This window comes from Scyliorhinus torazame, chromosome 3 (assembly GCF_047496885.1).
Source record: "Scyliorhinus torazame isolate Kashiwa2021f chromosome 3, sScyTor2.1, whole genome shotgun sequence".
NCBI classification, from domain to species: domain Eukaryota; kingdom Metazoa; phylum Chordata; class Chondrichthyes; order Carcharhiniformes; family Scyliorhinidae; genus Scyliorhinus; species Scyliorhinus torazame.
This window is the reverse complement of record NC_092709.1, coordinates 92,723,099-92,743,628: the sequence shown is the minus strand read 5'-3', so window position 1 is coordinate 92,743,628 and position 20,530 is coordinate 92,723,099.

Below are 20,530 nucleotides of genomic sequence, written 5' to 3'. Positions count from 1 at the left end.
AAAGCTAGAGCGGATTAAGTTCGTTCTAAGGGGGTCGGCTCAAGGGTTCACCAGGCGGTGGCAACCGTTCGTCGAATACCTCACAGAGAGATAGATGGAATGGAAAAAAGAAGGCAGCAGCAGCAGCCCAGGATCGGGGGGAGGAGGGGGGGGGGGGTGGGGGTGAGGGGGGGGGGCGGGGAGGAGGAACCAGAAGAGGACTCTCAGGGTTGTTAATATATACTGTATAATATGTATAGGTCGTTGCTACAGATAATTATATATTGGACTGTTAAATTATATTTTTGGAGAGTGTTACTTGTGATAAGGCAGTTGCCAATTAGGGTTAGTTTTCATTTTTGTTATTTATTATTTATTCATTTTTTGTTTATAAAATAGGTCATTGTTATTTGTGTTGTTATAATATTGTGTAAAGGATGCACAATGTACTGTGTTGGTTGACCAAAAATTTTCAATAAAATATTTATTAAAAAAAAGAAACCGTAAAGCTCCCGGAGACGACAACACAGGAACAAGCACCACCACCACCGGGGCTGAGGCGATCGACAAGGACGACCAGACCGCCCGACCGACTTGTGGCATCGGTGTAACACTAGAATGTTGTGGACTTTAACGAGAATTTTTTTTCCCTTTTTCCCTCTTACGAATACTGTAAATAGTTCAAAACAAAAAAAAAAAGCCTGTACATACTGTGATGACATGCAAAAGTTTTTCCTCCCAGGACCAGCCTTGTAAACCCCTACCACCATGCGAAGCACCACCCCGCCGGGTTCATTTTTAACAAGGGGTGAATGTGGTAGTATGCATTAGGGACCATGTGGGACTGTGAAGCCGTGATGTCATTGGCTGACAGATCCCGGGTCCTGGTTGGCTATTGACCTCTAGCTCCGCCCTGAAGGCGGAGTATAAGAACCAGGAGTTCTCCCCCGCAGGCCAGTCTGTTGCTGAACTGCGGGGAACAAGTCACGCTTAATAAAGCCTCATCGACTTCATCTCTATTCGTCTCTCGTGAGTCTTTGTGCGCTACACCCTCAAACTAGACCCTTTACAAGATTCCTCCTCCATCCTAACCCACTCTACCTCTTCTCCTTCCCACCACCGCCGCACCTTATCCACATTCGTCACCCAATAATAAGGAAGCAAGTTCGGCAACAACGCCAACCCTCCTTGCTGCCTCTGCCTCTGTAGCAGGGTCCTCCCCACCCTCGGCACCTTCCCCATCCATACAAAGTCCGAGATGATCGTGTCCACTTTCCGAGAAAAGGCTTTGGTATAAAGATCGGGAGAGCCTGAAAGATAAACAAGAACCTCGGCAGGATATTCATTTTCACCACTTGGATCCTCCCCGACAACGTTAAGTGCAGTGTATCCCACCTCTTAAGATCCTCCCTGGCCTCCTCCTCCAGCTTCGTTAAGTTCCACTTATGGAGCCATGTCCATTCCCTCGCTACCTGAATCCCCAAATACCTAAACCTATCTCTCGCAACCGTAAATGGCATTCTCCCTAAATTAGCCCGCTGTCCCAGCTCATTCACCGGGAATACCTCGCTTTTCCCTACATTCAGCTTGTGCCCCACGAACCCTCCAAATCTCCCCAACAGGCCTATAATCCTTCCCATACTCTCCAACAGATCCGAAACATACAGCAAGAGGTAATCGGCAGAGAGCGATACCCGATGCTCCCTCTGTCTCTCATTATCCCCTGCCTCTCTTCCGATCCCCTGAGAGCCATCGCCAACGGCTCTATGGCCAGCGCAAACTGCAACAGTGACAGTGGTCACCCCTGAATCATACCCCTGTGTAAGTCAAAACTTCGTGAGCTCATATCATTCGTCCTCACCCTCGCTCTTGGCGCCACAAACAGCAACTGCATCCATGCCACAAATCTCGACCCAGACCCAAACCTTCCCAAAACATTGAACAAGTACCGCCACTCTACCCGATCAAATGCCTTCTGCGCTTCCATGGACACCACCGCCTCCGGTACCAGAGCTCTCGACGGATTCATCACTACATTCAACATCCGGCTTATATTACTCGCGAGCTGCCTGCTCTTCACAAAGCCTGTTTGATCTTCTGCAACCACCCCCAGGGACACAAACCTACATCCTCCCCGCCAACAACTTCGCCAATACTTTCACATCCATGTTTCTCCGAACCACATTCCACCGGATCCATCCCTTTTTGGGGGATTAGTGTGATTACTGCCTGGGAATACTCTCTAAATGCCACATTTATCTTCCCTGGCTCCGACACCACATCCCCAGCCCCAGTCCGTATCTTCAATATTTCCCTGGGCGCAGTCTGCCTCCGCAGCTGGTGCGCCAGCATGCAGCTCGCCATCTCCCCATACTCATATTGCACCCCTCTTGCCCTACGCAGTTGCCTCAACACCCTCCCCATTGTCAGCCTGTCAAACTGCCCCTGCAACTTTTTCCTCCTCGCCAATCTCTCCACGGAGGGCACCCTCGAATATTTCCTGTCCATCTCCACTATCTCGCTCACTAGACGGTCATGTTCCGCCCTCCTTTCCTTATTTGCACCAACTGTAAACAAAATAATTTCTCCCGGACCACTGCCTTCAGTGCTTCCCAAAAAATACCCGCTGACACCTCCCCATTCTGATTCAACTCCACATACTCCTTAATCGGCGCCCGCACCTTATCACAAAAACCTCCATTCGCCACCAACCACGAATCAAATCTCCACCCCGGCCTCTGCTCTCGTCCCACTCTAAACCGAATCTCCAGCCAGTTGGGTGCATGGTCCGAGATAACTATCTTGGCAGCACGGTAGCATTGTGGATAGCACAATTGCTTCACAGCTCCAGGGTCCCAGGTTAGATTCCGGCTTGGGTCACTGTCTGTGCGGAGTCTGCACATCCTCCCCGTGTGTGCGTGGGTTTCCTCCGGAATACTCCCTTCCCCCTGGGTTCTGAAAATGGCATGGCTCCACCATACCCATGTGCTCCATAAACCCCCCCAGCTCCCTTGCCATTCGTACCCTACCCATCGACCTGGGGCTCGACCAATCCACCCTCGGCTCCAGGACACAGTTGAAATCTCCTCCCATGATCAACGAGGAACGTGGTCAAATCCGGGATTGCTGTCAGCAACCTCCTCATAAGACCCACATCATCCCAATTTGGGGCATGCATATTTACCAACACTACCGGTGCCCCTTCCAATACCCCACTCACAATCACATACCTCCCACCCAGAGCCCTCACCTCCCTCGATTTCAATTCAAACCCCGAGTAAAATACCTGCCCAACCCACCCCTTCCCGAACCTAACCTGGGCCTTCACACGGAGGTGCGTGTCCCGCAGAAAAACCACTCCCGCTTTCAAGCTCCTGAGGTGCGTGAAATCCTGTGACCTTTTAACCGGCACATTCAGTCCCGGGACGTTCCACGTTACCAACCTTACCGGAGGCTTGCCCCTCCAATCCCCTCTACCGTCCGAGATTTTCCCCACTGAACTCCCGCCCCTTTAATTCCACTCTGTACCTAGCCCATTTCAGATGGCCCCTTTCTCCGCCCTTGACCATGTCATCTCTCACCCCCTGCCACGTCGCAGAAACCTCTCCCCACTTTTCCCCTTCCCCTTCTTGCCCCCTCACTTCCCCTTTCCCCCCTCACCCGGACTTCCATCATGGCCTCTCCCCCACCACCTCACTTCCGTTCACCAGCATAACCTGCTAGCGGGGCTGCCCCTGCCCAAAGGCACTTCCTGATGACCTCCCCCTCCCTCTCCCCACTCCTCAGCTCAAGAAAGAAGGCTTCCTGCTGGCCTTACCCTCCCCACCCAAACAAGGACTTCTCCTGAACTCCAGGCAGCCATCTCCAAAAGCAAACAAACAAATGTTAAACACAAACAGTCCCATAAAACAGGAGAGGGGATGGGAACATCCATCCCCACATAAACTTTTCGCCCCTACAACTCCTTACATCTCAACACTGAACAGAACCCCTCCCCCCAAAAAAGGCGAAAATCCCCCAATCCCTACCCCCACTTCAAATATTCTCCCGACCATTACAAAGTGCCAGCACCCCGGTTCCCAAGCATCGTCCGCTCAGTTCTCCCCGAGTTTATGCTCCTTAATGAAGGCTTCGGCCAATTCTGGGGTCTCGAGATAATACTCCCGGCCTCCGAATGTCACCCAGAATTTCGCCGGGTAGAGCACCCCAAACTTGATCTTCCGCTGGCACAGCACCGCCTTGACCTTGTTGAAACCTGTCCGCAGTATTGCCAACTCGGCTCCGATGTCCTGATAAATTTGGACGTTATTCCCCTCCCAGTCGCAGCTACGCTTCTCCCTGGCCCACCGCAGAATTTTCTCCTTCTCCTCAAATTTGTGGAGTCTCACGATCACCGCCCGCGGCGGCTCCCCAGCTCTAGGCTTCTGCCTCAGGGACCTATGCGCTCGGTCCACTTCAGGCACCTTATCTCGCACCCCTTCTGCCACCCGCCCCGCCAGCATCTTCAAAACGTGCCTCGGGGCACTCACACCTTCCACTCCTTCAGGCAGGCCCACTATTCGCAGGTTCTGCCTTCTCAAGGTAGTCTCCTGCTCCTCCACCTTTGCCCGCAATGTTTTGCACAGGTCCCCGAGGAGCCCCACCTCCGCCTCCAGCGTCACCACACGATCACTGTGGTCTGCGATCACTCCTTCGATCTCATGAATCTGTGACCCCTGCTCCTCCAAACACCTCTCCACCCATTCTAGAGAACTCTTCAGGGGTACCACGGCTTCTGCAATGGTCTTTGCATGATCCTCACGCATTTATTTCCTCTGTTTATGGAATTCCTCCATGATAAAAGTCATCAGTTCCTGTATCTAGGCCTTTCCAGCTTGCCCCTCCCCCGCCTGCATGTTGGCAGAGACGGCAGCACAAGATTGTTTCAACTTTCCAGCCAAATCTTTCACTCCAGGGGTAAACTACTCCTCTAACATTCACCTACGCCTTTTCATCAAAAGTCTACCCGGTTCTGTGTAAAAAGAGCTCTTTTCTGTAACTTTAAGCAGGAGCAGCCCTGTATGTGACCATTCACTCCATGGTCACAACCGGATGTTGTGCCATCACCTTCTGGATCTGTGCTACATCAGCCAGTGACTGCGCCTCTGGGCTGGGCTACCTCCCCGTGTCTGTGCGACATCGGACATTGTTTAGGGCAATGCCGCCGGTGCCCCCAGACATGGCCTTCTGTGACTGGGTCACGCCCTGTTGTGCCACTGCAATGTCTAGGTGGCTCTGGTGACAGGACAGACCTGCCCAGGGCATCGCCCACCGCCTGCACAGGTTGCCCCAGGCCGTGGACAACTTGACCCATAGCCGAAACCTTTGCCTCCAAGCCACCAATGCAGACGCCAACCTTGCCCTTAATTTGATAATATTTTCCTTGGGATGTCTTGCATGCTTATCTCTTCCTCCAATGCAAAAAAGACAAAAAGTAGCGAGTCAACGAGCACGATTCACCCAAAATATTGCTCAGTGTCATTTTGGGCGGGTTTGGTGGGGTATTTCCTGCCAGCCTTTTGGATGAGATCAAGTTGTTTTCTTTGAGCCTTGGGGAGTATCTCCCTGTTTGCTGAGGGCCCCCCCCATTCAGGCACCCCCAACCCCCTTTTAGACCTCCCCCTTTCAGGACTTCCCCAACGTTTATGAAGCCCCTTCATACTCCCATTCACCCCCTCCCTTCATAGATCCCTTTACCCTCCCCTTTCATGGGCATGGCCCCCCCTCAGGCCTCGACCCTTGGCAGTGCCAACCTGACACATGGGCACTGCCATCCTGGCACCCGGTCAGTGCCCTTGGCAGCCTGGCAGGGCTAACCGGGAACCAATCAGGTTTTCAGCATTGCCAGGGTGCCGGGTGACTGGGGGAGAGCCAGGTTTCTGTCCTGCCCTGTCTCCCACTACCTGGAGGGCTCCAGTGACCTCTGAGACCCCCAGAATGGCCATCACACCTGATCTCCGCTTGTGGAGACCAGCACTAATCGGCACCTGGTTGAGGCCTCGCCGGTGCAGTTGGTGGCCTCAAGTAGGCCGTACACATTTAAATGAGCCTTATGGATAATTTAAATATGTTATCTGGATCAGGCCCAGCGGAGACGTGATCCAGGTTGTGCCGCGTGCCGCGGGTCGGTGATCTCGCAGGTGGTTTTGCACCCGGCACAAAGCCAGATTTGAACCTCTCTCGCGATGCACCTGGTGCCCCCAGATTGGCACCGGGCACAACCGTGGGAAAATCGTGCCCAACATGTCCCTAATTTTCACTGACATTATGCTGAACAGTTTAAGAAGTCAAAGCTGCTCCTGACCACCGTTTCTTTTCCTAATAATTGTTGTTGCTAATTTGAAATCCCTTGTAAGTTTATTTTCATAGACTTTTTGTGTCACTCTTACCATCTGTTTTGCACTCATTTCTGTTCTTAGTTTTCCCATTTGCCTCGATGTGTGCAATTTTCGCGTTTTCTTTGTACCCCTTTTCTCTTAGTTTTATGCTCAGTCATCCAAGTTTTTTGAGCTCTTGTACCATATTCAATATGTTGTAAATTCTTGCGCTAAGCTCATATCTCTGAACACACCAGCAGAGAGAGGGCAGCAAAAGATTCCAGAGAGAGGGACATAATAAGATGGTTGCCAAAGGTAAATGTTCTGCAGGAAAATATTCATATTAGACTGAACTGGATATGCTAAAGGGCAGGATTCCAGTCAATTATCAGGGACATAGATTCAATGTGATTAGTAGAATGATTAGAGGAGACATGAGGAAAAAAGAATTCACCCAGAGATTGGTGGCCATCTGCCTGAATTGATGGTTAAGGATCAAATGCTCACTTCATTTAAAAGGTACCTGGAATGGTACCTGAAGTTCTGTAACCTGCAAGGTTAACCAAGTGCTGCACAGTGGGGTGAAATCTCGTGCCTAGTTTCTTTCTTTCTCTCTTATTTGGCTGGCACAGACACAATGGGTTGAATGGCCTCGTTCTGTGCCATGACATTTCTATGGTTCTATGGTTCGGTGACTGCCAGGCAGTCAAGGAGGATCAAGCAGATGGTGCAGGACTCTCCTCAGTGCATCTTGCTCTTCAATAGTTCTGAATACTGTTGGGGTAGATGGTTCATCTGGGGAGTGCAGCCAGGGCCAGGTCCATTGCCCAAGGGTTGGCTCATGTGTCAGGAGGGAGGAGAAAGTTCGGGAAAGCAGTGTTGATAGGGGATTCTATAGTTAGGGGAAACAGACAGGCATTTCTGTAGCCAAAGTTGTGAATCCGGGATCTATTACCTCTCTGGTGTCAGGGCCAAGAAATCACTGATCCTCTGAGGAGGAGAATAAACAGCCATTGGTCATGGTCCACATGTGTACCTACAACATAGGTAGAAAGGGGGAATGAGGTAGGCAGGTTTTAGGAAGCTTGGAGAAGACCAGCAAGCTGGACCTCAAAGGCAAAAATCTCCAGATACTCCTGGTGCCATGTGTCAGTGAGTGTGGAAGTGGAAGTAGAAGTAGGAAGTAGGTGAATGTGTGGTTGCAGAGATGATGTAGCAGGGGACGCTTTAGATTCCTGGGACAATGGGAGAGAGTCTGGGGAGGTTGGACCTACATAGGCTGTCAAATTTCACCTCAAGGGAGCCGGGGTCAATTTCCATGTGGGGTGATTTATTCATGTTGTCGGGCAAGGTTCAAACTAGCTTGGCACTGGGATGGGAACCAGGAGATAACATTAGAGAGGAAAAACATGGTACATAAGAAATTGTGATAGGCATCTGGCACTTGAGCAAGAAATAGTAACAATAATTAAGTGGGGCCAGGGTAAGAGGGCTTATAATGAGGTCTAAATTATGATTACAGTGTATGAATGTGAATGCATGGAGTGTGGGAAATAAGGTTGGTGAGCTGTAGGTGCAGATAGTCACATGGGAATATGATGCTGTGGTGTTAGCGGCGATCTAGCTCAAATGAGGGCTGAACTGAGTACTGAACCCTAGCCTCGTCTTCCATGTTGCTGCACTCTGCTCCTGAACTTGGCTTTTCTATGGAAGGACCACACGGACTTTCAAAAGGCATTTGATAAAGTGCCTCATAGTAGTTTTGCCAGCAGTGTTGATGCCCACTGAATGAAAGGGAGATTGGCAGCATGGATGAGAATTGTCTGAGTGACAGAAACAAAGAGCAGTGGTGAACAATAATCATTTGGATTGGAGACAAGTTGATGTGGCATTCCCATAGGATTAGTACTCGGATCATTGCTTGTCTTGCCTTGATATACATTAATGATTTAGACAGAGCACAATTGGAAAATTTGCAGATGACACAAAACATGGAAGTATTTTGAACTGTGAAGATGCTAGTGATGGACTCCATGAAGATATAGACAGGCTGGTGGAATAGGATGATATGTGACAGATGATATTTGATGCGGAGAAATGTGGAGTGATACATTTTGGTATGAACAAGGGGGGGGGTGCAATGTCAAATAAAGAGTGCAATTCTAAAGGTGACGCAGGAGCAGAGACAGTTGTACACAAATCATTGAAGGTGGCTGGGGTGGCTGAAAAAGTAGTTAAAGAGGCCAAATACTTCAGAAATCTGAAATAAAAACAAGCTCCTGGAAAAACCCAGTGCTTGCAAAGACAGATGCGATGCTGGGCTTTAAAACTAGAAACTCAAGAGGACAAAAGTAAGGAATTTATGATAAATCTTTATAAAACATTGGCCTGAGCTGGAGCATTGAATTAAATTCTGGGCAGCAGACTTGAAGAATTATGGGCGGGATTCTCCATTTGCCGACGCTGAAACCGTATTCGACGATCGGGCGGAGAATCCTTTTGACCCCGAAATCGGGGGCGGCGTCTGTTTTCAGATGCTCCGCCCCCTTGAAAACGGCATCATCGGTGAACACGCCGCACGCCGTTGGGATGGCCTCAGGATGTCACCTGAAGGCCCTTCCCCGATGCTCTACCCTCGATGGGCCGACTTCCCGACGGTGTGGGACACGTGTGCTCTGAGTTTACGGCAACTGTGTCCAGCGCTGCCACAGTCGGTGGGGGGGGAGCCGTTCCACTGGCCGGTGGGGGGGGACACTTCGGCAGGGGGGACTGGTGGGCGGTGATCTGGGGATGGCGAGGAGGGGTACAGGGGGGCACTATCTGTTAGGCCGGGTCCGCACGTGGCCGGCGCCATGCTGTACGGCGCGACCGCCAAAGGTCGCCGTCATGCGTATGCGCGCCCACGGACCCGACAATTCTCTGTCAGAGGCTTTACGTGGTGCGGCTGCTAGTTCCCCACCGGGCGGAGCATCGGTGCAGCAGCAGCGCCAACCTTTTCATCGTAAAACTAGACGTTTTCTCTGGACATAGCCTCAAAATTGGAGAATCCAGTCCTATGTCAGGTTTTAGAGAGGGCGTAGACAACATTTACTAGAATGATTCCAGTGATGTGTCACTTAAATTTCATGGATAGAATTAATAAACTCGGGGTGTTCTCTTGGAGAAGGGAAGGCTGAGAGGAGATAATAATACTAATAATCTTTATTGTCACAAGTAGACTTACATTGCAATGAAGTTACTGTGAAAATCCCCTAGTCGCCACATTCCGGCTCCTGTTCGGGTACACAGAGGGAGAATTTAGGTTGTCCAAATTACCTAACAGCACGTCTTTCGGGACTTGTGGGAGGACACCAGAGCACCCGGAGGAAACCCATGCAGACACAGGGAGAACATGTACACTCTGCACAGACAGTGACCCAGCTGGGAATCGAACCTGTGCTGGTGCTGTGAAGCCACAGTGCTAACCACTGTGCTACTGTGCTGCCCATATTTGATAGAGGTGTTCAAAATCTTGGAAGATCCAATTAGAGTAGACAGGGAGAAACTGTTTTCATTGGCAGAAGGGTTGAGAGCCAGAGGACACCAATATAAGGGGAACAGTAAAAGAAGCAATAGCGCGATAAGGAAAAACTATTTTTTGTGCAGCAAATGGTAAGGATCTGGAGCGCACTGCCAGAGTGGGTAGTAGAGGCATAGTTTTCAAAAGCGGCTGACTGGGAAATATTTGCAGCGATGGGGAAAGGGCAGGGGAGTGGGATTATCTGATAGAGCCAGCATAGACATGATGGATAAAAGGCCTCCTACTCTACTGAAACCATTCCATGATTCCACACGATCAATGTTACTGTAGATGAAGATTCAAAGACAACAAAAAAAATACATTTTAATAGTAGGAATTGGGTGCCAACAAGAATTAAAGGATTAGGCCAATGCAATGTTAAAAGTTTATTTCAGCCTTTTTATTCTAGTTGCAAGGCTGAGGTAATTTGAATAAATTAATGTGTGAAGATGTTTGCTCAAGCATCATTGATTTCAAGATCTAATGAAATATTCCTTTGTAGTTTCCCAGTTGTGTACAATTAAGTGATTTATGATTGCCAGATGTTTTTAAATTACAGACGTAAGTCTTTTAAACCATCAAATTACTGTCCCTTCAATTATGCTGAAATTTTGGACAGGTTTTTATAAAATAACAATTATAACCAATGATCAAAAACTATAATGTTGTCTGAATAATGGAGGAGCTCATGTCAGAGTCCTATTGCATAGTGAAAGTGAATTCTCTAAATTCACTTTCTTCTCCACTCATTCATTTTTTGAGGGTTGGGCTAAAGATTATTCGTATCAAATACTTTAATACTTTACAATTTAATATTTTACAAATAAATTTAAAAAGGACTATGGCTCTATTTTCCTTCCTTCACTAATTTGAGTGAAAAATAAGAATGACTAAATAGCACTGAGGGAATATTTTCAGTGATCAACACAACTTTAAGAATTTGTACTTTATAAAAAGTTTCGCCATACATGAGAAAATGTGCAGTAATGGCTTGTTAATGTTGTTCTTGATCATTTTTTTGCAGCAATTAGACATGGCCCTACCTCGGGAAGTGCATCCACTGCAACAAAGTCAGCTAGTTTACAATAGCATGGGGGAATCTTAGGCTCATCATGGATTTTGTAATTGAATGTACTATTGAGGTACTAAATGAATACTTTGCATCAGTTTTCACCAAAGAGAAGAAATTGGTAGATGTTGAGTCTGGAGGAGGGTGTATAGATAGCCTGGGTCACATTGAGATCCAAAAAGACGAGGTGTTGGGTGTCTTAAAAAATATTAAGGTAGATAAGTCCCCAGGGCCTGATGGGATCTACCCCAGAATACTGAAGGAGGCTGGAGAGGAAATTGCTGAGGCCTTGACAGAAATCTTTGGATCCTCACTGTCTTCAGGGGATGTCCCGGAGGACTGGAGAATAGCCAATGTTGTTCCTCTGTTTAAGAAGGGTAGCAAGGATAATCCAGGGAACTACAGGCCGGTGAGCCTTACTTCAGTGGTAGGGAAATTACTGGAGAGAGTTCTTCGAGACAGGATCTACTCCCATTTGGAAGCAAATGGACATATTCGTGAGAGGCAGCATGGTTTTGTGAAGGGGAGGTCATGTCTCACTAACTTGATAGAGTTTTTCGAGGAGGTCACTAAGATGATGGATGCAGGTAGGGCAGTGGATGTTGTCTATATGGACTTCAGTAAGGCCTGTGACAAGGTCCCTCATGGTAGACTAGTACAAAAGGTGAAGACACACGGGATCAGGGGGGAGCTGGCAAGGTGGATACAGAACTGGCTAGGTCATAGAAGGCAGAGAGTAGCAATGGAAGGATGCTTTTCTAATTGGAGGGCTGTGACCAGCGGTGTTCCACAGGGATCAGTGCTGGGACCTTTGCTCTTTGTAGTATATATAAATGATTTGGAGGAAAATGTAACTGGTCTGATTAGTAAGTTTGCAGACGACACAAAGGTTGGTGGAATTGCGGATAGGGATGAGGACTGTCAGAGGATACAGCAGGATTTAGATTGTTTGGAGACTTGGGCGGAGAGATGGCAGATGGAGTTTAATCCGGACAAATGTGAGGTAATGCATTTTGGAAGGTCTAATGCAGGTAGGGAATATACAGTGAATGGTAGAACCCTCAAGAGTATTGAAAGTCAAAGAGATCTAGGAGTACAGGTCCACAGGTCATTGAAAGGGGCAACACAGGTGGAGAAGGTAGTCAAGAAGGCATACGGCATGCTTGCCTTCATTGGCCGGGGCATTGAGTATAAGAATTGGCAAGTCATGTTGCAGGTTTATAGAACCTTAGTTCGGCCACACTTGGAGTATAGTGTTCAATTCTGGTCGCCACACTACCAGAAGGATGTGGAGGCTTTAGAGAGGGTGCAGAAGAGATTTACCAGAATGTTGCCTGGTATGGAGGGCATTAGCTATGAGGAGCGGTTGAATAAACACGGTTTGTTCACACTGGAACGAAGGAGGTTGAGGGGAGACCTGATAGAGGTCTACAAAATTATGAGGGACATAGACAGAGTGGATAGTCACAGAGGCTTTTCCCCAGGGTAGAGGGGTCAATTACTAGGGGGCATAGGTTTAAGGTGAGAGGGGCAAGGTTTAGAGTAGATGTACGAGGCAAGTTTTTTACGCAGAGGGTAGTGGGTGCCTGGAACTCGCTACCGGAGGAGGTGGTGGAAGCAGGGACGATAGTGACATTTAAGGGGCATCTTGACAAATACATGAATAGGATGGGAATAGAGGGATACGGACCCAGGAAGTGTAGAAGATTGTAGTTTAGTCGGGCAGCATGGTCGGCACGTGCTTGGAGGGCCGAAGGGCCTGTTCCTGTGCTGTACATTTCTTTGTTCTTTGTTCTTGATTTGTTCCTGGTTCAAACGTATCAGGTCAGCCATCAGTATATTGTGCATTACCCATGTGAGTGAAGTGTACACCTGATCATCATTTGATGTTACAGGGAACTCACAAACCCCAGGGATCAACCACTTTGTCTTTTGCTCAGCTAATATTGTTTCTGCTCGGTAAAGGGACAGGGCTTCAAGATACAAAGAATCATAGAGGGCGTGATTTTGTGACTGCGTTGCGCTCGAGTGAGAGCACAACGCGACTGGAATGTGGGCGGCACAGTAGCACACTGGGTAGCACTGTTGCTTTACAACTCCAGGGTCCCAGGTCCGATTCCTGCTTGGGTCACTGTCTGTGCAGAGTCTGCACGTTCGCCTTGTGTCTGCGTGGGTTTCCTCCGGGTGCTCCGGTTTCCTCCCACAAGTCCCGAAAAACGGGCTGTTAGGTGAATTGGACATTCTGAATTCTAAAGCAAAAAGTAAAGTAATCTTTATTGTCACAAGTAAGCTTACATTAACACTGCAATGAAGTTACTGTGAAAATCCCCTCGTCGCCACATTCGGGTACAGAGAGAAGAATTCAGAATGTTCAATTTACCTAACAGTGCATCCTACACACCTGTGCCCGATTTCCAGGCAGAGTGCATGACACCTTCATCCTGGCACACTCAGCGATGCCTGACATGTTTGAGAGCCCCCACCCCCACCCCCCATCTGGGGGTCTAGCTTATGGGTGACAGGGGTTATCCACTGCAGTCTTGGCTGATGACACCTATCTTAAGGCTGCAGACCAACGCCGAGACCCGCTACAACAACGCCCATACAGCGACCATGTCGAACGGTGCTTCGGCCTCCTGAAGATGCGGTTCAGGTGCCTGGAATGCTCTGGAGGGGCCCTCCTGTATGATGCTGAGAGGGTCGGCCGTATCGTGGCAGGCTGCTGCGTCCCTCACAACATCGCACAGCAGAGGGGTGACTGCTGGAGGAGGTGGAGGAACGCCAGGCCTCGTCCGACAAGGAGGATGCAGGGGAGGTGGAGGATGGGCAGGACATGGGACCCAGGCAGGCATGGGAGGCAGCACGATGTGTGCACCAGGCCCAAAGTACAAGGGACGCTCAGATCGCCTCCAGTTACACCAACTGGGGTTGGGGGACTGGCCAGTGGCACGGACACCGCAATCCACACCCACACCGCCCCCCCTCCCCTCCCCTTGTATGACAATGTCTGACTCCTGCCCATGGTAGCACTTTCCACTGTCCATCTGGGTGATCCCTGCATGTGAGCTGGCTATTCTATCACATGGTTCCATCAGGTCCCTGGGGTTTTGTGATGGGGATGGTCGCAGGGTGGGGGTGGGCAGGGCCACCCACAACTTCCACCCATTCCCCCCCACCACCGCCCATGCACCCCCTCTGGCCAGCCCAGACCAGCCCACCCCTCTCTCCCATCTGACTGAGCTCCGAGGCAGGTTGCAATGGTGGTAAGAAATGTTTAATGTGACAACGTATATACAGATTTGTGCCCTGGCCCCTATAAACGAACAGTGCTCTGCACGCATTCCAACTCAATTAATGTCTAACTTTCTGGCCTTACGGGTCCTACGTTACGTCTAGGTGGGTCCCCAGATGGTACCGTAGGAGTGGAGTTGGCCTGCTGTGATTCCCGCCCTGCGACCTGGGATCCCGTTGGTGGGCATCTTCTGGGGCGACCGGGCCTTGATGGGCCCGGCTGCTGCTCGGGTGTCCCAGGTGGCGTGATGCCACCCTGCACCACCTGTTGCCCACCAGATGCACCAAGGGCAGGAGGGGTGGGGATTCCGAGGTGCTGCAGAGTCATTGGCAATTGCCCCATCATCGCCTCCTCCCTCGGGGTGCCCGATGGCCCCCGGGCTACTCCATGGGACAGGGTGTGAGGGGAGCTATCCCCTGAGGCTCCCTCGCCACCTGGTACTGCCAGTCCTGGAGGCCCGCTTTGGTCTCGACCAGGGTCTGTATGCTCGAGGCCATGGAGCATAGGGGGTGGACCATCGCCGTCTGGGACTGCACCACATCACTAATTGACAGTGCCACCACCTTCTGGGTCTGTGTCGTATCAGCCAGTGACTGCGCCATCTCCCTCTGGGACTGGGCCTCCTCCCTCTGCATCTGTGCCACGTCGGCCAGCGCCTGGGCAATGCCGCTGACATTCCCAGCCATGGCCTGCTACGACTGGGCCACGCTCAGGGGCGCCGCTGTGATTTCTACCGTGGCTCTGGGACATGGTTGCCTGTGAGGCGGCAACCCTGTCCTGGGCCTCGACCAATGCCTGCACAGAATGCCCCAGGTACTGGACATCCTGACCCATAGCCAAAACCCTCGCCCCCAATGCCTCCACCACGAACACCGCCCGTGCGGTGCCGGCCTGGGTTGCTCGCATGGCCAGCACCACCTCCTGCTCCTGCACTCGGTTGGACTTCTCCAATTGCGTCTGCAGGTATTGGAGGCTCGTCAACACCCCTTCATGCAGTCTCTGGCTCTCCACAATCGATGGGACTGTCTGTTCCAGAAGCCCAAATCGTGTCTGGATGGCAGCTGGTTCCTGGGGTGGGCCTGCCCTCCGTCCGCCCGCCCCTTGGGAGTTCCTACCTCCACCTGCTGTACCCGATCAGCTGCGTGATGAGCACCTGAGGAGCCATTTCATTGAAGTACTCAACCGAGGTGAGTGTCTCTGAGATGGTGGAGGTTGTTGGAGACAGCTGTGATGGAAAGTCAGTGTCATCCTCCGACCCGAGCTCCAGGTCTCCTGGGATCACAGGCAGAGGGCTTCCATTCTAGCTTCTCTCCTTGTCGCTGCTCGGCTCACCGAGGGGGCTTCGGCTGTGGCACTGGCTGGGAGCGGGGGACACCGGATGGAACCACCCATCACCAGCAGGTCCTGCAAGACACAAGACAAGACGCATGATTAGACCACGGGGGTGGTGGGGGTGAGCCTGTGGGTGGGGGTGGTGAGGGTGGGGGTGGTGTAGGCTGCCAAGGTGCCCATGTTGCACTGCCAGCTGAGGCACAGCCAGGGTGTCAGGTTGGCATTGCCAAGGTGCCAAGCTGGCATTGTTTTGCACGCGTGCGATCAGGCCAGGGCGTGTTGGGTGTGATCTGTACATATGTACATATATCTGCACATACAACAGGGACTGCAGCCCAGATGTAACAGTCACAGCACCACTAGAGGGCAGCATCAGTGATGGGTATAAAGGGTCGAGCCCAAGGTAGGATCCGCCTCTTTGAGAAGCACAGAGCTAGGGAGCCGCAGCAGACAGAGACAGCGCAGCATAGGCAGATTACCTTAGTTTCACTGGTCATACCTCTTGACTGTTTTACATCTAGTTGAGCTCTGGAAGCAGAACAAACCCTTTGAATAAAGAGCTTGTGTTAACTAAGTCTTCAGTCTTCATTCAGACTTAGAGAATAATATAGGTGTTAGGGGGTGCGGTGGGGGGGTTTAAGGACCCTCTCATAATGCATTCGGGCTGGGGGGAGGTTGGTGATTGGGATGCCATTTTTAAATGTTTTTGTTTTGGATTCTAATGTTGACTATACTTTGACTTCCTTCTACAGGGTAGTAACAATTAATCTTTGCTGACCCATGTGTTATGGGCGAGGCATTTTCAGAACCCCAAAATGTATCATGGAGTTCAACCAACCTCTCCCTTTAATGGATTTGTTGCTTTTCCTAACACACGGCTTTTCCCCTAGGTGTGGGATTACAATTATGGACACGTGGGTTTTTAAACACAAAACACTGTTTATTCCATGAACTCAACTTAACATCTTAAATAAACATTGGATCTCTTAACACCCCATACTTCAAAGATAACTCAGAAAATATTGCAACAGTAAATAACTCCTTAAAATGTTCCTTCAAACTTCCAAGAGACTTAACACCTTTAAACAGTATCACATCAGGTTAAAGGATATATATTTTTTCTGTAGAATGGCAGAGATATATTAGCTTGGTTGACTTCAGCTCCAGCACCTTGTTTTTTTTCCTGCAGCTCTCTGGACACACACAGACACACACAACCTGCTTTCTCCAACTGCAAAACCAAACTGCAAAATGGCTGAACTGAGCTGAGCTCCACCCACTCTATGACGTCACTGTTTTCTTAAAGGTACATTGCTTACACATCCATTTCTTAAAGGCACTCTTGCATGATACATGTGTCATTTGAACAGTAAGAGGGAAAAGGAAGGAGGATTGTGGGCACCCATGGTGAGTTGCTCAGAGACTATGTGATTCTCTTATTCTCTTGTCTGTCATCAGAGAAGAACTTTTCACCTCATCCCTTTGGATTGGATTTGAAACCAGGTCATGCAGATGGGAGGGCTTGTTTTTTAATCCACTCTGACACCTCATTCCCTGAGGAAGTGCTGTTGAGAATGGTAGAAGTGTGTAATGTTTGTTCTTGCTCATTATATGTACAGGGCTGCAGAGTGTCCAGATACAGCTGGCATTGGAATGTTGTGAATCTTAAGAGGTTATGAAAAGGATTTGATCTTTGTCCAGGATCCGCTCCGGTACTAAATGCCTGTGCTCAAGGCAGTACTGTCAGAATTCCTGAATTTCTGCCACCAATGTTACAGTTGGAGATGTTTAGGGTGCATTCTTCAATCTCCGTGTGAGGCCTTGCACGTTTGCACCCAAACACACATGAGTAAGCGAACAGGTGATTGGTGAGCTAGTTTCTGTCACATCTGTCACTGGGAGAAGGCTTTGGGAATGTAATTGGCTGATGGGATTGTAATTGGCTGCACTGGATTGGATTTGTTTTGCCTTTTACAGGCAGGACATAGTTGGGTAATCGTACAATCCCTACAGTGCTGAAGGAGACCATTCGGCCCATTGTGTCTGCATCAACCAACTGAAGGAGCACTCCACCCAAGCCCACTCCCCCCACCCTATCCCAATAACCCCTTAACCTAACTTACACATCTTTGGACACTAAGAGGCAATTTAACATGGCCAATCCACCAAACCTGCTCATTTTAGGACTGTGGGAGGAAACCAGAGCACCCGGTGGTAACCCACACAGACACGGGGAGAAAGTGCAGATTCCATACAGTCACCAAGGCTGGAATGGAACCCGGGTCCCTGGTGCTGTGAGGCAGCAGTGCTAACCACTGCACATTGTGCCTCCATGTAATTGATAACATGGTTGAGAAGATGACTGTGCTGTAACTGTATTTGAACAGCTAGGCTAGAGGTGCAAATAGTTATGGAGCACAAGTCTCCAGAATCACAGCAGGTATGTATAGTCTTTGCTAGTTCCTGGCACCATGTAAGGTGAAGCAAATTGGCTGAAGACAGGGCAGCACGGTGGCACAGTGGTTAGCATTGCTGCCTATGGTGCTGAGGGCCTGGGTTCGAATCCCGGCCCTGGGTCACTGTCTGTGTGGAGTTTGCACTTTCTCCCCATGTCTGCGTGAGTTTCACCCCCGCAGCCCAAAGATGTGCAGGCTAGGTGGATTGGCCATGCTAAATTGCCCCTTAATTGGAAAAAATAATTGGGTACTCTAAATTTTTTTTTTAATAAAAAATAAATTGGCTGAAGACTGGTATCTGTGGCGGCCAGGATCTCAGAAGGGGCATCCATTAAGCTGAAGATGGTTGAAAGCCTTTAGCCTCGTCTTTTGCCTTCATGTGCTGGGCTCTGCTGTCATTGAGGATGGGGGTGTTCAAGGAGCCTCCCCCTCCTGTTAGATGTTTAATTGTCCACTACCAGTTGCAACTGGATGTGGCAGGACTACATAGCCATGACCTGGTACACTTGGCTCTTTTTGTAAACAAACTGCTTTCATTATTTAGCATGTATGTGTTGTCATTCCACCCAGGCTGGCATTGGGGCTGCTCATGGCATCTTCTTTCTACATTTCTGATTGAACCAGAGTTGGTCGTCTGCATTGATGGTCACTCAGGAATGAGGGAAAAGTGAGGCCTCGGGGTTACCGATTTTGGTGGCATCCAATCCTGCTGCTGCTGATGGCTCACTGCGCCTCATGTATGCTTAGTTTTGAGCACACACATAGTGCCACATGACTTATTGGAGGATCCCCTAAGTGTGAAGATAGGATTTGGTCGCCACATGAATTGTGAATATTTCCATGTAATTATAACAGGTAGATTGGTGAAGGCATGAGCAAGTAGGCTTGTCCCTTGTGTTGACTCTCTCACCATCTACTGCCAGTTCAGTCTGACAGCTATGTGCATCAGTACTCAGCTCGCCCAGTTGCTGGTGAATGACTCATAGTGATGGGTATTGAAGATTCCACCCAGAGTATATAATGCACCCTTACCTCCTATTCTCAGTGCTTCCTCCAAGTTGTGTTCATCATGGAAGAGGACTGACTAATCAACTGAGAGAGGATGGTGGCTTTTAGTTTTGCATTATTGGCCAAGAGGATGCTGTGAAGGTCAGTGCCTGAGGGAAGTAAGGTGTGGGACTGTGGTCGAATGGGAAATTTCCTGATATCATACTCAAATGAGTTCTTCACCGACAACTCGACTGGAAAGGGGCTTTGTTGGACGCTTCCCACCATCCTGGTCATCCTCCACCCTCCCCCCTCCTCAGCTTCTCACAATAAAGATGATGGCAAGGGCAGTCCCTCAAGATGATGAAGCTGATACATATTCTGTTGATTACTGCGGAACTCCTCCAGATTGAAGCAATGTTTCAGCAGACAAACAGGCTGCTTTCGCATATTTTGTGTGGCTGCATGGCTTTCATTGCATAAATGCTTTGTAGGTGTGTCTATGTTGTCCTCCAGAGTCATCAAGCATATCTTCAGAGGATAGCCCTTGTTGCTCTTTACCAACCCTGGGTTTGTCGTGGTTGCTTAAATGCAGCTGGCACAGCGAACTTCCTCAGAATGAAGGAATAATGACTGCTGCCAGGATCCCAGGCATTTCCCGCCATGGTTTGCTGCCTATAATCACAAAACAGTTAGACCTTGAGGAACCAGAGCCGTTTAATAGCGCAGAGTTGAAAGCGGTAGCATAAAATGGTGGACTTGTGTGTAGTCAATGACACCATTGGGAAGCCTTTAATCCTATAATGAAGTCACATGCTCACGTTGCTGGTTCTGTCTGGCAGGTGAGAGTGAAATGTAGTTATATAAAAGCAAAATACCGTGGAATCTGGAGGGGCGTCATTCTCCGACCCCCCGCCAGGTCGGAGAATCGCCGGGGGCTGGCGTGAATCCCGCCCCCGCCGGTTGCCGAAGTCTCCGGCACCGGATATTCGGCGGGGGCGGGAATCGGGCCGCGCCGGTTGGCGGGCCCCCCCGCTGGATTCTCCGGCCCGGATGGGCCGAAGTCCCGCCGATAAATTGCCTGTCCCGCCGGCGTGGATTAAACCACCTTTTGAACGGCGGGACAAGGCGGCGTGGGCGGGCTCCAGGGTCCGGGGGGGGGGCGTGGGGCGGTCTGGCCCCGGGGGTGCCCCCACGGTGGCCTGGCCCGCGATCGGGGCCCACCGATCCGCGGGCGGGCCTGTGCCGTGGGGGCACTCTTTCCCTTCCGCCTCCGCCACGGTCTCCACCATGGCGGAGGCGGAAGAGACTCCCTCCACTGCGCATGCGTGGGAAACTGTCAGCGGCCGCTGACGCTCCCGCGCATGCGCCGCCCCGAGATGTCATTTCCGCGCCAGCTGGCGGGGCACCAAAGGCCGTTTCCGCCAGCTGGCGGGGCGGAAATTCCTCCAGCGTCGGCCTAGCCCCTCAATGTTGGGGCTCGGCCCCCAAAGATGCGGA